This window comes from Artemia sp. Qi Xiang Cuo, chromosome 11, assembly GCF_049724085.1.
Source record: "Artemia sp. Qi Xiang Cuo chromosome 11, ASM4972408v1, whole genome shotgun sequence".
Classification (NCBI taxonomy): Eukaryota; Metazoa; Arthropoda; class Branchiopoda; order Anostraca; family Artemiidae; genus Artemia; species Artemia sp. Qi Xiang Cuo.
In genome coordinates, this window is record NC_142804.1 from 53,436,952 (window position 1) to 53,453,197 (window position 16,246).

The 16,246-nt window shown below is 35.6% G+C and overlaps 1 long non-coding RNA gene across 1 annotated transcript; it reads right to left on the reverse strand.

Annotated features, from left to right (window-relative positions):
* Positions 1 to 284: 284 nt before the first annotated feature.
* On the reverse strand, positions 285 to 9,505 carry LOC148947141 (uncharacterized). The gene is made up of 2 exons (XR_016142428.1): positions 9,482 to 9,505; positions 285 to 649 (listed from the first exon to the last, which is right to left on the reverse strand). It is a non-coding gene; the product is annotated as an uncharacterized LOC148947141 (long non-coding RNA).
* Between the last annotated feature and the right edge of the window lie 6,741 nt (positions 9,506 to 16,246).

Genomic DNA, 16,246 nt, shown 5'->3' on the forward strand with positions numbered 1-16,246 from the left:
ACTTATTTTGTGCAAAGTTTTTTTGATTAATCATAGGTTTAATTACATTAAAGCAGCAGCGTGTCTCCGAGTATTGGCGATATAATAATTTCTCAGATGGCTTTAAGAATTTACGCAGGAAAAGTTAGGACTTTCACCATAACATAAAATCAATTCTTATTTAATTAATCTTAATTTCAGTTTTGATAAGAAATTTTCTCGACAAAACTGTAAGGCAGACAACACAAAAATACTATTTTCTGTTTTTTGCCTACTACTGATGTTCACAAAAAAAACTGATCCGATTCAGAGCAAAAGCGGATTTAAGCTTTGAAAATACATAAAATTCACATTATATCACACAAAAATCACAAAGAATCAATAAAGCTGCTTTGCTACTGTCTGGGAGGTTCATTTACATTTATATGAGGCATATCATTGTAATCAATTATCTTAGCCTGTTTCTCGTCAACCCAGCTTTTGGCCTTTCCAACTGCTGGCCTGTCTTGCGGTATGTCAACAGGAGTGTCTTTCGGCATTTGTGGGTATATCGGCTTTTGATTCTCCTCTGGGTGGGCCCAGTCTCGATATTTATCGACTTCTTGCGATGACTGTCTCTGCATCCTTGGCTGTTGCGACTCTTTCTGTGCCATTTTTATACCTTGACAGACTAAAAAAATAATGAATTCGATATTACGATAATTCACAGTCATTAAAAAAATGAAGTATCTATAAAAATCGATAACACACTGATGAAATGGGCATTTTCTAGAATTTTTTTATTTCCATATTATGAACAGAAAAAAGTTACCAAACATTGTAAATAAAAACGCGAATCATGCGAATCAGGTTTTTAATGGTTAATCAGTGCTAAAAATGCAAAAAAAGTCGAGTCATGCTGAAAAATCCAATCATCAGAGTTTTTACTTAATTAAATTGTCAATAGTATTCTGTTTTGAACAAGAATTGTTAACAATCAAAGATGACCATCTAATCTATTTTCCTTAGTTTCACCTTTGCCTACTCACAAACATGTATTTTTGCATCAGTTGCTGAAGTGCAGTGATAAAACATGGCACGTGCCGTCCAATTTTGTGATTTAGCAAGTTCACCGTGTAGGATCAACTCAGGAGCGTCTCCATCCTAGATCAGAAAGTCATTATTGTTTTTTTATTTGATGAGTAACGAATTAGCATTTGTAGTAGTATGTCAGCCATTTGTTAATAACTTTAAATAAAATGTCGATTTTTATCTCATAATTGAATTTTTTTAGGTAATTAATTCAGTGAAAAAAAAACAAGTTTTCCAGCTTTAGCGATTCCGACAGATTAGCACGTGAACGAGGCCTTGACCCTACTCACCCAGCCACTCACCTTGGAAAAACAGTACAGTCAAACATAATCAACCAGAAAGAAGGATCCATGGACATGCAACATCGTAGTTAGTAAATATAAGTCATCGTAAACTCAAAAGTAAAAACACGTTAAATCTAATGGATTATTAACCAAGGGTGGATCTACATCAAAGTCTTGGAGGGGGGTATGATATGACAAGGGAGCCAATAAGCAAAATCTTAGGGGGGGGACAATGTGACAAGGGCGTCAATAATTGACCAAATTGACGAAACTTATTATAAAAAAGAGTGAAGAACAAGGAATAAGGGCGCCAGAAAATAACTTAGGGATGGGGACCCGGGCCCCACCACCTCCGGATCCGCCATTGTTATTACCTAGTGATCCCCATAAATCAGGTCTCATCAGAGAATTTTATCAAAATTTAATTTTAAAGTCAGAAATTGGTGGGCATCTCCAAAGAATGTTGGCAGAATGACATTTATCTCTCTTGAAAAGACAAATATATACCCCTAATAAAGTTTTTATAAAAACAACAACATTCTTTTTACAAAGTGTTCTCTCGTAAAAAAAAAAAGCTGCATTCACCGCCTCCATATAAAAATAATCTTGAGCACTTGTGATGAAACTAAATTAAATTTTAAATGTCCTCTTTATGGAAATTCTCCATTTGAATGTAAAAGGACCTTAAAGTTCAGGGCAAACTTAACGTAAGGAGATTAGAGCAATAGTAACATTGCTAGGATATTCAAGAAAAAAATTACTCTTGAGCAAATGTTTGAGTCAAGTGTCTTCAAATCGTACATGATATCTAACTATTAGTAATACCTTTAAGCCTTTTCAGCAGATAAACCTTTTCAGCAGAAAATGAACTCTAAAAAAACGGAATTTTGATAACATTTCATGTATGTACGAGTTCTCTAGCATCGCAAAAAAATATTCTATTATGCTAATTTCAAATACGTAAAATATGCTAAGTTTGAAAATACCTATTAACAATAGCTACCAGCAGGAGATTCTTGCAAAATTCAGAAGAAGTGATGAAAATGCGAAATTTCGGATTGTATCTAAGAAGGATGACAAAAGGTCGTTCTAGTTTGTTTTCTAATTTATTTTTTGGATTTATAGCTTATTTATAAGCTACTAATCAATTCTTATGTTTTTTTCTGAAGTGATCGTATGGAACGAGTCGTTACAAAATACCGGAATAGTGCCTTTCAACCAAATAATGGTCGAGTGCCTTTTTTAAGTAAACTAATTTAAAAATAACTGGAATCCCTCTGATTTACAGATTCAAGCGTCAAACCGGTCAAAATCAAAATCTGTCTGGCATATTATCAGGTCGTCTAACGCCATCGTCCTCCCCCGCAAAGATTTCTAGGTTCTATTCGATGATCCCCTTATGTTTCAAGACGTTCAAGAAAGTTTATTGGCCATTTTTCTGAGGTTTCATGTTCAAACATGTCTTTTTTTTACTTAAACTATCTTGGCCTAGGAACCTACAAATATAATTTCCACGCCGTCAAGATAGATAAGCTTTTTGCACAATTTTTTGAGTCTGTGTTCAAGCAAACCGATTACTTTCAACTTTTGCTGTGCATACTTGGCAGGAATGAAGATAGAAGTTTTAAGCTGATAAAAAATATTTTCATCCATTTTCAGGCCCTACTTTACGGAGGCTCGTGTTCCCAGCCAAATTTATATCAGATCAGGGTCTCCTTGGCCAAAGGACTTACGGGTGTGTGTCGAACCGATCAGGGACCATTTTCTGGCCAATTTTTGGGCTACGTTTTTGAAGGTCTGTGTCACCAACCTAAAATTCTTTTTTTATACTTGAGTTCCCTTGTCCAAAGGACTTGCGGATTTAAATTTCAAGACATTTGGAATAGACGTTTTGTATTGTAGTTGTCTTTTAAATGACGTAATTCGCCAGATTCATCTTTTTTTTCTTTTAATTTCCTGCTTAAATTTTATCAAGAATATACTTGAGCAACAGTTTAGCTTCTTAGAGAAATCCATGAACACGATTATTAGTGAGAATATTCTGTAAGTTCCCAGAACCTCTGTAAGAGAATATTCTGTAAGTTCCCAGATTCTCAGATAACATTTTCGTTTGTCAGGAAAATTCAGTGAAATTATTAGTTACAACTTTTTATTTGCAAGTGGAAACACTTTTGCAACTGAAATTTTTTTGTTAAACCTAGAGGAAACACCTTTTATTAGTACAGACAAATAAAATGTTTTAATGTCAGAAAAAATAAAAATCAGATCCATAAAATCAGTGGAGTCCTTTTTATATTTTAAAGTACTAATGGAGTTAAACTACTAATGGAGTGAACTAATTTGAAAATTGCTTTTGTGCAACAACATTAACTTAAAATTTCAGAGGAAAAAGATGGAATTTGAGTTCATTCACTATAGGATAGGAAGATTTCAGTGGGAAATTTACAAACCCCTGCAAACAGCTCATGGCAACGAACTATAAGTAAGGAGCGATTCTTTCCAATAGTAACTCGAACTAAGAAAAGGAATTTTGATAATAATTGATACATCAAAAGAATTGGACAATATGCTGTTTCCAAATATTTAAATTCCTCAACTTTAATATTACCCATCAAAAACTACGAGCCTGAGGACATTTTCCTGACTTTCGAAACAGTGGGGAAGCCTACCAATAAGACAGTTGAACTTAATAAAAGCCTAACCATCAGATTAAGCACATCAGAAAACTATTGTAAATGTTTCAAGCTCCCATCTACAAAAATGGAGAATTTAGTATTTTTTGCCAGACGAAAGATCGTGGATGCCTTTATTTATTTTTTTTTTTTTTTTGTGTGTCTTCTCCAAGGGTATCGTATCGAGCTAATAGTTCAAGCATATGGGAAGAAGAATCGTTTGAACAAAATCAAAAGTTCCAGTACCCTTCTTAAGTAGCCAAAAAGATTGCAGGGGAAAAGGCCCTCCTCCCACTCCCCTTTTCCCAAGACATCCGATCAAAATCTCGATATCCATTTAATTCACAACATATGAAAGGTTCAATAGCTGTGCCCTTGCGGATGACACTACCCCCCACAGTCCCTGGCAAAGGGGCTGTTACGCAATTAGCCATTGTATACGTATAGTATACGTTTTTCGGAAATACGTGTATTTTTTGAGGGGAGGATTTATCTCTCAAGGGATTTTCTACGGTTAGAATATTCTGTAAGGAAGAAAGTTTCCAGGGGGAATTTTCATGGAAAATTGTACACATTGGTGGGGGGAGAGAATTTCCTGGCAGGATTTGAAAAGCAGTCATAAATTAAATATAAAAGTTTTCAACTTAAAGTAAGGAGCAGCATTGCATCTTAAAATGAACAGAAATTAATCTGTATGCGAGGGGAGCTGCCCTTTCTCGGCCCTCATTCTTTGCGGTTAAGTTTGACTTTTTGTCACAATTCTTAACGAAAGACTGTTTGAGCACAAGGGTCATTAAATTTGAAGGAATAATATTTTTGAAGATTTTTTTAAGACTTTAGCGTAAAGAGCAAGGGTTAAGGGGCAGCCCGCATATATGGAATAATTTCTGTCCGCTATGAGTTTCAATGTTGCTTCTAAAAAAGGTTTGAGACAATCCTTATAAATTGTAATGTGGTTCAGAGTAAGACTCATAGCGGAAATTGTGAAATTATGAAAAAATTAGAGTATAGCCTAAGGCTATATGAGACTATTGGAGAGGGTCTGGGATGAATTTCAAAAACGTGAATCAAACCATGAAAATAAGCATAGAGCTACCAATCTAAATAAAAATAACCTCTCTTTGTTCTAGCCGAAGAAATCCTGTTCTAGATATGGTTGGGCGATATTTAATATCGATATTAATATATCGATATGTCGCACCAAATATCGACATCGAATATCGAAACTTAATATCGATATTGAAAACGATATTATTTCTTTTTTTTTGTATTTACCAGTGAACATCCAGCAGAAAAGATCCAACAGAGAAAATTGTTTCGTAATGTCGAGAAGAAGAATAATATATTCAAGTCATTGACTCATCCATGGGTGTACGTAGCTTCTTGTAGCAGGGGGGGGGGGGCGCTGAGGTTGTATTGTCAGTTCACAAAACCTTTAAGCTTCAGCATTAATCTTCTTGGATTAGAGATAAATCTTTCCAAGGCATTATGGATAATTGCTTCTTGTTTGACTTTTGTTCTGTCATTTCGGCTGTTTATTTCCAACTTTTTCAACCATCTACCTTTTATCAACTGCTTTTTTAGCCATGTACCTTTTTTCAATTGCTTTTTCAACCTTCTGTTTTTTCAATCATCTGCTTTTCAGCCTTATCTAGTGTAAATTTGAAGTTCTGAACGGGGCAGAAGGCCCCCCCCCTCCGTACGCCCATGGACTCATGGTTTGTTTATACATTGCGGAAATTCATGCGGATTTAGCAATCCGTGCGGAAATTCCGTCCGTTTTTGTGCTAGAAAAAATCTCTAGCTTTCCGCAACCTTTTGGTCAAATCAGGACGGAATTTTGTCGAGATTTTTAAATGAATAAAATCATGAGTATGGATTATCAAAAACAACACGATCTTGTAACTTTCGTTCAAGGCTACACCCGGCTTCTATGATCCTGCGCACCCAGGCTATAAGAAAACTAGGAAAAACGGTATCATTTGGCTCTCTATGGTTCAACAGCTTTCAAAAGAGGGTAAGAACATAGGTCATGCTGTTGCAATAATTTGAAATCTTTGCCTTAAAACGCAGTGTTATTTTAGCCATGGTTCGAACAGAAGCGGACGGATTTCCGCATGGATTTCCGCAATGTGTAAACGAACCATCATCTATGCTGATACACAGCATGCAAAGTTGTATCCAGAAGTTGTCATAACCCGTTCGCAAACTACGTTTAGTGAGGGTGGACTCTTAAATTTTACTGAGAACCTCCGAAAGGATCGGCTAGATAAAATACCTTCTAGGCTTATAGGTTTTGTTCAGATCACATTCGTCACTATTGCCAAATACTTCAATTCGCGTTTGAAGAAATTATATATTATTTCTGATGATTTTCTCTAAGCTGAGAGTAAAACAGCAAAAGACATGGGTTTGGCCTTACTGGAATCTGTATCAACAGATGCAAGTGCCCTGACAGTCCCCGGGATTCAGCCACTATAGGATCAAGTCAGTTTCTGGGGATTTCATGACGAGGTTTCGGCAGTCAATGCAAGCCGAACTTCATCAGCCGCTGCATTTTTCACGGCTGTCCAGATTTTCAATATGGAGTCTTCAGTTCCAAAAAAACTGATCCGCTGAAGTCATGGAAGTTTTGTAATATAGGTCTCAGAAATACCTATAGCAATTTGTCATAACATTAATGTCCATGTCCGCCACCAATGCCCTTTCTGAGAGTGAATTCCAACCTGATCAGTTAATCATATATTCGTGATAACAAAATGTGAGTAAGGAGCAGCTCGGCCAAATAGCAACCGAAACTCTAAAGCACGGAATTTTGATAACAATAGGTACATCAAGCGAATTGGCTTTTCCGCTGACTCAAGATACATAATATTCATCAAGTCTCATGTACCCATCAAAAGTCATGGAAGTCTCAGCAAATTTGTACGACTTTTAAGAAAGGGCAGAATCGTCCGTAAAAAGTCACAGAGTGAGTGAGTTCTGTATTTAACAATAAAAATCATAGCAAAAAACTACATCAACAAAATCTCCCCTATAAGGCTCCATGGCCGAATCTTAGAATCTTAGAAGAATCTTAATAAAATTTGCAGCATCAGATTCGGCATATCAGAGAACCTTACTGTAAGGGTTTCTAGCTTCCATCTGAAAAAATGTGAAATTTTATAATTTTTGCCAGACGAAAGATCACAGATGCGTGTTTATTTTTTATTATATATATTTTTTTTGCACTGTGATCTTATCGAACCAATGGTCATATAAGATCAGGAGAGGGGCTTGCTCGAACAGAAAATACAGTTCTAGCTCTCAATTTTGTAACCAAAACCGATTGGGGGGCAGCTAGATCCTCTCCCTCCCATACCCCTTTTTTACCAAAGTTATCCGATCAAAATTTTGAGAAAGCCATATTGATCAGCATAGATGAAAAGTCAAGTAATCATGCCTTTGGGGATGACATGGCCCTGCAAGTCCCCGGGGAAAAGGTTGCAAGCTCTGAAATTTTTCTATTGTCTACATATAGTATTTGTGGTACTGTGCTAAAATCCAGGAGACGCGAAAGAAAGACCGCATCGAAATCTCTAAGCCGCTATTGATAAACAGGTTTCCGCTGCTTAGTGAGATACCGCTCACTCCGTGAAAAAAATTTAAACTTAAGTTTTTTTGGGGTTTAGGGGGACTAAAAGGTAGCTATGTCAGGTTAGGTTAGATTAGGTTACGTATCTAAAATATGCTATGCTATACCCTCACCCCCCTGATGAGCAAATATATAGCCAAAATTTGTTCATAAACTATTATATTTTCCTCCTATTTTGTTTTATTTCATTAGTATTAACCAAACTTCTCTTCTCGCATGTATCCTGGATTTTAGAACAGTACCTTATTTCTTATTGGGAAGTAAACAGACATTTATGGGAGGGTGAATTTTCTGCGGGGGGACTTTTATACAGTGGAGATTTTCCAAGAGTAGATCAAAGTGAAACCATAAACCGGGGAATTACCAGAATTCTTATGCTAAATTATTTTTATTTTACGTACTTTCTCTGCCAATTGAATCTTATACGTGGAGATATACCGGGGAAATTGCCCTAGAAAAATTTTCAAAGGAGTTGAAATTGTCTGGGGATTTTTCCGTGTATAGGGGGGGAGGGGGGTTCACGGGGGAGAGTCTGTATGGGGGAATTTTACGCGGGAGAAAGTTTCAATTGAGACATTGGGAGGGGAGAATTTCCAGGAAACACTTCACGGAGTGAGGATTTCCAGCATGATTTGAAAAACGATTAGAGATTAACAGAAAAACAACCCTTTTTTTCAAACGAAAGTTGCCTCAAAAGAATTTTCCAGGCGGAATTGTCCGGAAGAAGTTTTCTGGAGGGGGAGAATTTTCGGCAGGGATGGAATTGTCTGGGGGAAGGGGGATCTTACGCAGGAGGAATTTTCTTGGGAGGATTTTCCATGGAGAGAAAAAGCAGAATTTTCGGTATTATTTGAAATATAATTCAATAAAAAAAATCAACTAAAAGTAAGGAGCAACACCCGAATTTAAAATGAACAGAAATTGTCTTGTGTATGAGGAGGGGGTCCCTCTCCTCAATACCTTGATCTTTACGATAATTTTAACTTTTATTCCAATTATTTAAGAACAACTCCTGAAACAAAAGAGCCCATTTAATTAGAGTAAGAAGATTTTTAAAATACAAAAAGAAATTTTGGTGTGAAGACCGAGGCATTGAGGAGGTGCTATCCCCCTTATACACGGAACAATGTCTGTTCGTTTGAGTTATAATGTTGCTCTGTACTTTCAGTGGAAAAACATGATTTTGTATTTAATCACTGAAACGCAGAACCAACTCTCAGGGGAAAATATTAACATGCTGCTGATTTTGAATAGCCAAAAACAGCCAGTAGATTTTTACTTATTCTGAGGCCGAGGAATCCCAAATAAGGGTTTTTATAATATTCATATATAGTTACACATTAGGGGTTGGGTGTAAAATTCATTTCTGATTCAAATGAGAGGTAAGTTTAAACTTTACCCCCACCCCAACCCCCTAATGTGCGAATATATAACCTGAATTGGTATAAATAAACGTTCAAATAGGGATGAAATCCTTTTAATAGACAGTGATGATGATAACAGTGATAGGAATTCACAAAAATACCAGATATTTTGGTCACATATGCAGTGACCGTCATCAGTAGTAAAACTCTGATGTAAAAAGTAGTAAAAATTATCTACTGAATTGGTTGGTATCTATAGGGGCGGGGGTAAAATTCATTTGTGACAAAAATGATTATTATATTTGGAAAAAGCATAAAAAAGGCATCGAATGGTATGTTTACTTTACTCGTAAGTCGAAAATATGAACTGCGAAAAATTTTCCCATACTTTAGCCTGTAGACCCATCCCTGAAAGTTTCATTTTCCTAACCTAACCCTATTCCAATATAGCCAAAAGTAGCTGAAGCAGAATTTTACCTTGATTTGGTAGTATGAACCATACCACTGAGGAGATATACGCAAAATAATAATGGAACTCCTACAAAATCATAAACTTTTTCCTCCAGGCTAACGCTGTCTTCCCAATTTGGAATTGGCAGGGGTGGCTGAGACGGCACTGTATTGACAACAATCAACAACACAGATGTAAAGCTACAATAGCACATATATCAAAGTTAACACAGGAAAGACATAGATAGCAAAGAAGTGAAGTACAAAATGCTAAACCGGCCCCAGGGCTACCTTTCATTAATGTTTCACAAGTTTTCACTACCATTCCCAAACTACAAATTACATTGAAATGCTTAACGATATGGGTTTTTAATAGACAACCTTTTAAAAAAACTGAAAATTATTATTTTGTTATTCTGATTTTGCTAACGACTTACTTATTAAAGCTATCCTGATTCTATCCGTAATACGATTGGGTTATTTTTCAATTTCTTGACTGGAATTGCGAAGACTCCAACGTTGATGAGTCGAAGATTTGCTACGCAATACCCATATGCCAGTGTGAAAAAATTACACAATACACAAACACACAGAAGAAGCCTGGCCGCAGTGAGCCGAATTACAAAGTATAAAGATCACGGTGCAGATTTTTAAAAGGAATGTTTTAAAATTTTCCCATTGAATTATTTTTTCATCCTACAGTATTCAAATTTAAATTTCATCGTCTCCGTTCAAAACTTAAGGTCAATTTATCGCACAAGCGCAAAGGCGTAAGTAGGTTTTCAGTGCAAGGCGGCGATGTTAGTGTTTGCTTCAACTCTAATAATGTGAGCAGGTCTGTTTTTCATAATGTTGATTAAAAAAAAAAAAAAAAAAAAAAAAGTTTTTCAAAGAAAAATAAAGTAAGATCAGCAAAAATAAACATTTATAATAATTCAAGCTCAAAACGATCAGAAATTACTTTTAAAGAACAAATGAAATGCAAATGAACAAAAATCAAATAAAACAAACATACAACCGGTACCATATAAACGATCAAATAAATCTTAAAACAAGCAAAAATTTAATTGAGTGTGCAATTCAAGCTTAAAACGAACAAAAATTCTTTTACTACTAAAAAGCGAGTAAAACGCAAAACGAGCACAAATCAAACAGGTATTAATATAAATGAATAAATAAATCTTAAAACGAGTAAAGCTTAGATTGAATATGAAAATCAAGCTTAAAACAAACAAAATCGCTACAAACAAGAGTGTGGTTACTGTCCCCTTCCCTAACTGCAAAAGTATAAAGCCTATCATTGGTGCTTTACTGAAAACGAATTATATTACAAATATCTTCTTTTGTACCTATTACAACATTGAAGATAAAATGAAAATTGAAGTGAAATACAATGTTGGGTTGATGAGCTTTCAGAAATTAATGTAATTATATATCAAATATTCAGTTTAATTTTATTAGTTCTTTCCAAGACTGTTCCAGACACTTTCAGCAAAGTGCCAATAACACAATAGGCTTTATATTTTCACCGTTACGGAAGGAGGTAGTAGCCAAACTTGTTTGTAGTGATTTTTGCTCGTTTTAAACTTGACTTGCATATTCATTTTAAGTTTTAATCGTTCTAAGATTTATTTATTCATTTATAATAACACCTATTGTATGTTTATTTGCTATGATTGTTTATTTAATTTCTGTTCATTTTAGATTTTATTTATTTTAAAATAGTAAAAGATTTTTTGTTCGTTTTAAGCTTGATTTGCATATTCAATTTAAGTTTAACTCTTTATAAGATTTATTTATTCCTTTATATGGTACCTGTTCTGTGTTTGCTTACTAGGATTGTGTATTTAATTTCTGTTCGTTTTGGGTTCCATTTATTCTTCAATTAATTTAAAAAAATTTCAACAAAACAAGTTTTGCAAAGAAAAGTAAAGAGCTCCATGAAGCCCAGAATGAGCAAAAAAAAGGAGTCAAATAGAACTACTACAAATCACTGTGAATAAATAAATGACACTCAACACGAACAGATATTACAATAAATAGCAGAGTCAAGCTCAAAACGAGCAAGAATTAGCATGAGTAGGGCTGATAACCCCCATGCCTTGTCAAGACCAGAACACAATTGCACTTTACTGAAAACAAAATACGTTCGAAACTTTTCACTTTTATTACTTAAAAAAAAAAAACAACAGCGAGAAAACAAGTGACCATGGAGTGTCGGTTTAATTGACACTTACTGATATTTATTCCTTAATGTTTTGATAACTTTTTATTTATGAAAGTAAGAAAAGTGAAAAATTTCAAACATATTTTGTTTTCAGTTGATATATTGCTGAGGTGTCTTTTTGACAACCATAAGCCCAATGCCTTTTGATTTATTTTAAAGAAACCTTTAGTTTTAAAGCATAATGGACCAATTGCATAATTGTGGGCGGTTGACATGCCTAATATCTCTAAGGACATAGTTACTGGACCGTTCTACTATGCTGAACAAAACGGCTGTCTCAAAATTTATACTGGATGTGTTTGGAAAATGAATCAGCTTGAAAGAAGGGCTGCTTGCCCTCCAATCTCTTTTTACTCTTAAAAAAGGCACCAGAACTTTTAATTTTGAATCGAATTAGCTTCTTTAAAAGTTTCAATGATATTTCTAGCTATTGTAGAGTGTTGCTGCCAATGATATTGCTTATATGCTCTTTTGAAAACCTGCATGCAAACAGTTTTTTCCTTTAATCAAAACTCCTAAACGTTCACTAAAAGTTTCATCCTAATACCTTTAGCGTCATTAGGTACATTAACTGTAGTGGTAGCATAAAAAGTATACATATTGCCTTCTGGGTAGAGCAAAATCCCCCACAGCTTACCCTTAAAGGTCTAAAATTAATAATACAAGTTGTTCTTCAGACATTGCTTTGTCACCTTTTTGAAAGTCCACATGCTCATAGCTTGTTTTGATTTAGTTCAACATCCTTAAATGTTCATCCATCCTTAAATAATCCTTAAAAGCTTCAACTTAATACCCTTAGCTTTCGCAGTAGCAATAATTGTAGCAGCATTAGTAGCAGTATGCACGTAGCACCTTTGGTTTCTTCAACATCCCCTTCAACACACGCTAAAAGTTTCAGCTTAATACATACCATCAGCCATTCCTGAAGCATTTCTGATGCTTTCGCTTGACAACCTGTGTGGGATTAGTGTGTCTCGATGTTGTTCCATACAGTTTCTATATATCCCAAATTTTTCGCCTTAATATCCTTAGTTTTAATAGCAGTAGTAGTAGCAGTAGAATTAATTTCAGGAGTCTAAGCTTTAGTGGCAGCAGTACCATTAGTAGAAGCAGTAGCATTAGGTTGCAAATATTTCGTTTTGGTTATTTCAACATATCTCACAACAAGCCCTGTTAGTTTCAACTTCCCACACCAAACTGTTCGTAAGATATTGCCGTTACACCCTTTTGACAACCTGCATACAGAGGGCGCATTCTGATTCAGTTCATTTTTCCTCCTAAAAATTTTACCTTCATGCCCTTAGGTATAGCTGTTATAGTAGTCACAGTAGTAGTATTGATATTACTACTAAAAGTATTGAATAGCGATAGTACTACTAGCAGCAGTAGTATTAACCTATTGCCTTTTGTTAGTTGAACATCCCTCTCATCAAGTCCTGGAAGTTTCAACTTTACAATTAGCCATTTCTATGCCCCATTGCTTATATGACATTTTGATAACCTGTATGTTCATATACTTCTTGAAATTTTATCTCAATCCTCTTAGCCCTATAAGTAGTTGCAATAGAAGTAGTAGTAGTAATTTTAGTGGTAACGATAGTATTAGCAGTTGTGTGCACATATTGCCTTTTGGTGAGATGAACTTCCCCTCTTAGTATCCTCTTTAAGTTCCAACTTAAAACCCAAATTAATTCTTGAGATACGCTATTTTGACAATTTGCATGCACATTGAGTCTTTTGATTTAGTTCAAATTTCCCCTCAATACTGTAAATGGAGTAGTGTGGTAGTATTAGTGGTGGTAGTTGTAGTAGTATCGATAGCATGCAAAAATAGCCTTTTTGATCATCTCCCTTATCATTTCCTCATCATTTCAAATATCAAAATTAATATACTCAGTTATTTTTGTGTTGTACCCTTTTGACAATCCGTATACAAATAGCGTGTTTTGATTTAGTTCAACAATCCCCTCAACATGAAAGGCTGATCTGAATACCCTTCGTCTTCTTGGAAAGAAAAGTTCAAACAGACATATCTTTCTCAATAACACAGAGTATATGTAAACAATGAACAAATTGCTTGACTTAACAGTCGCTGTCCTGAGGACTGCGGGCAGGTGAACATCCCCAAAGACATAATTACTCGTTCTTTCCACAATGCTGAACAAAATAGCTCACTTAAATTTGATCGAATATGTTTTTGGGAATGAGAGATTTGGGGGGGGGCTGACGTCCCTCCATTCACTTTTGAGTCTTAAAAAGGCCACTAAAACTTCCGACTTCCAATCAAATGAGCTCCATCCGATCCAAAGTTTATGGAACTACCCGTTCCATAAAAACCTTATATGCCCTGGGCATAACTTATAATCCTTGCTCATGCGCTCTGGGCGATTGTGTCCACCCTAAAGACATTGTTATATGAGTTTTGGACTATTGGTAAGAAAATGGCTATCTCACAATTTCAATTGAATATGTTTTGGGAAAAGAGGATTCCTGGGAGGGGAACTAGTTGCTCTCCATCATGTTTGACTATTAAAAGGGAACTAGAGCTATATATTTCATATCAAATGAGCCTCCTTTGAAGTTCACACGACCACCCTTCCATAAAAACCTTATAAGCCCCTGGGGCATAACTTACAACAATTATCCCCAGACCCTAGGGGATTCTGTCCACCCTAAAGGCCTTATTATATAATCTTTGGACTATTTTTGAAAAAATGACTTTCTCAAAATTTATTGGATGCATTTTTGGAAAATTCAAAGTAGGGAGGGGGCGGCTGCTCCCGATCACTTTGACGCTGAAAAAGTGAATTAGAACATCTGATTTCCAATCCAATGAGCCTGCTCCGGTGTTTATACGACCACGCATTCCATAAGAACCTTATGTGCCCTCGGGGCAATTTACAACCCTTGCGCTGTGGGCTGTGCGGAGGGAGGGGGTCATCCTCAAAGACATAATTTCCAGATATTTCATCTACGCTGAAAAAATGGCCATCTCAAAATTTAATTAGATGTGTTTTGGGAATAGATGGGTGCGGGGGAGGCTTCTTGCCCTCCAATTACTTTTGACTATTAAAAAAGGCCCTTCCAATTTCCAATCAAATGATCCTTTTTTGGAGTTTCTACGACAACAAATTACCATCTCAAAATTTCTATCAGATGAATTTTGGGAAAATAAGAGGGAGGGGGGAGGTATCTGCCCTCTGATCACTCTTAATCTTAAAAAAAGATACTAGAACTTCTGACTACCGATCTAGTGAGCCCCCTCCGAAGTTTATACGACCACCCTTTCTATAAAAACTTTAAATGTCCCCAGGGTATAACTTACAACTCTTGCCCCACGGGCTGTGGGGGAGTCGTCATCCTCAAAGACATAATTTCCAGACCTTTTAATTACGTTGAACAAAATGGCTATCTCAAAATTTTTATCTTATGTGTTTGGGGAAATGGTGTTCATTTGAGGGGGGTTGGTTGTCCTCCAATAACTTTCGACTATTCAAAGGAGCACTAACGCCTTCAATTTCCAATTGAATGAGCCCTTTTCGAAGTTTCTACGAAATCAAATGGCCATCACAAAACTTCTATTAGTTCCATTTCAGGAAAATACGAAGTGTCTGCGGAGGGGGGGGGGATATCCACCCTCCGATCACTCTCAATCTTAAAAAGGGCGCAAGAACTTCTGATTACCAGTCCAATGAGCCCCCTCCGAAGTTTATACGATTTAAGTTTTACAAGCTAAGTGTATTAAGGTTTAGCTTTCAAGGAATGTTTAGGCGAATGCTGAGATAAATCAAAACGAACTATAATCATGTAGATTGTCAATAGGGTGTAAAGCAATATCACAATATAGGCTTAAATTATTAAGTTAGACCTTTCAGGGTAAGTTGTGACAGATTTTGAACTAGCGAGAAGACACTGTGTGTATACTTCTGATACTACTTCTACGGTTACTGTAACTAATGACACTAAGGGCATTAAGTTGAAACGTTTAGGGGGAGTTTCAATTAAACGAAAAAATTATACGCATGCAAGTTTATTAAAAGGGCAATAACATAGGTAGCGCTGCTCTATCATAGCAAGTAGTATCATTGATATTTTAAAGAAACTAATTTGATTGGAAATTCAAAGTTCTAGTAACCTTTTTAAGAGTCAAAAGTGATTGGAGGGCAATCAGCCCTCTTCTATAGCTCATAATTTTCCAAACATTTCCAATCAAAATTTCAAATATCCATTATTTTCAGCATTGCTGAATGGTCTTGTTCCCCCCCCCCCCCTACAGTTGTGCAATTTGCCCATTATGTTTAAAAAATAAATATTTCCTAAAGATTAAATAAAAAAGCACTGTTTGTATGCTGATCATCAATAAGATATCTCAGCAATATCCCAGGAACTACTGAAAGTATTATATTTAAACGTTCGCGGTTACTTCTATTACTACTTCTGCTGTTAAAATTTAATTAAATCAAAAGATTGTAAGTGTATCTAAGCTGTCAAAGAGCATAGATAGATTTTTTTTTGCGAATGGTATCAAGTTTGATTTTTCAGGTCAACTAGAGGAGGCATAGAGC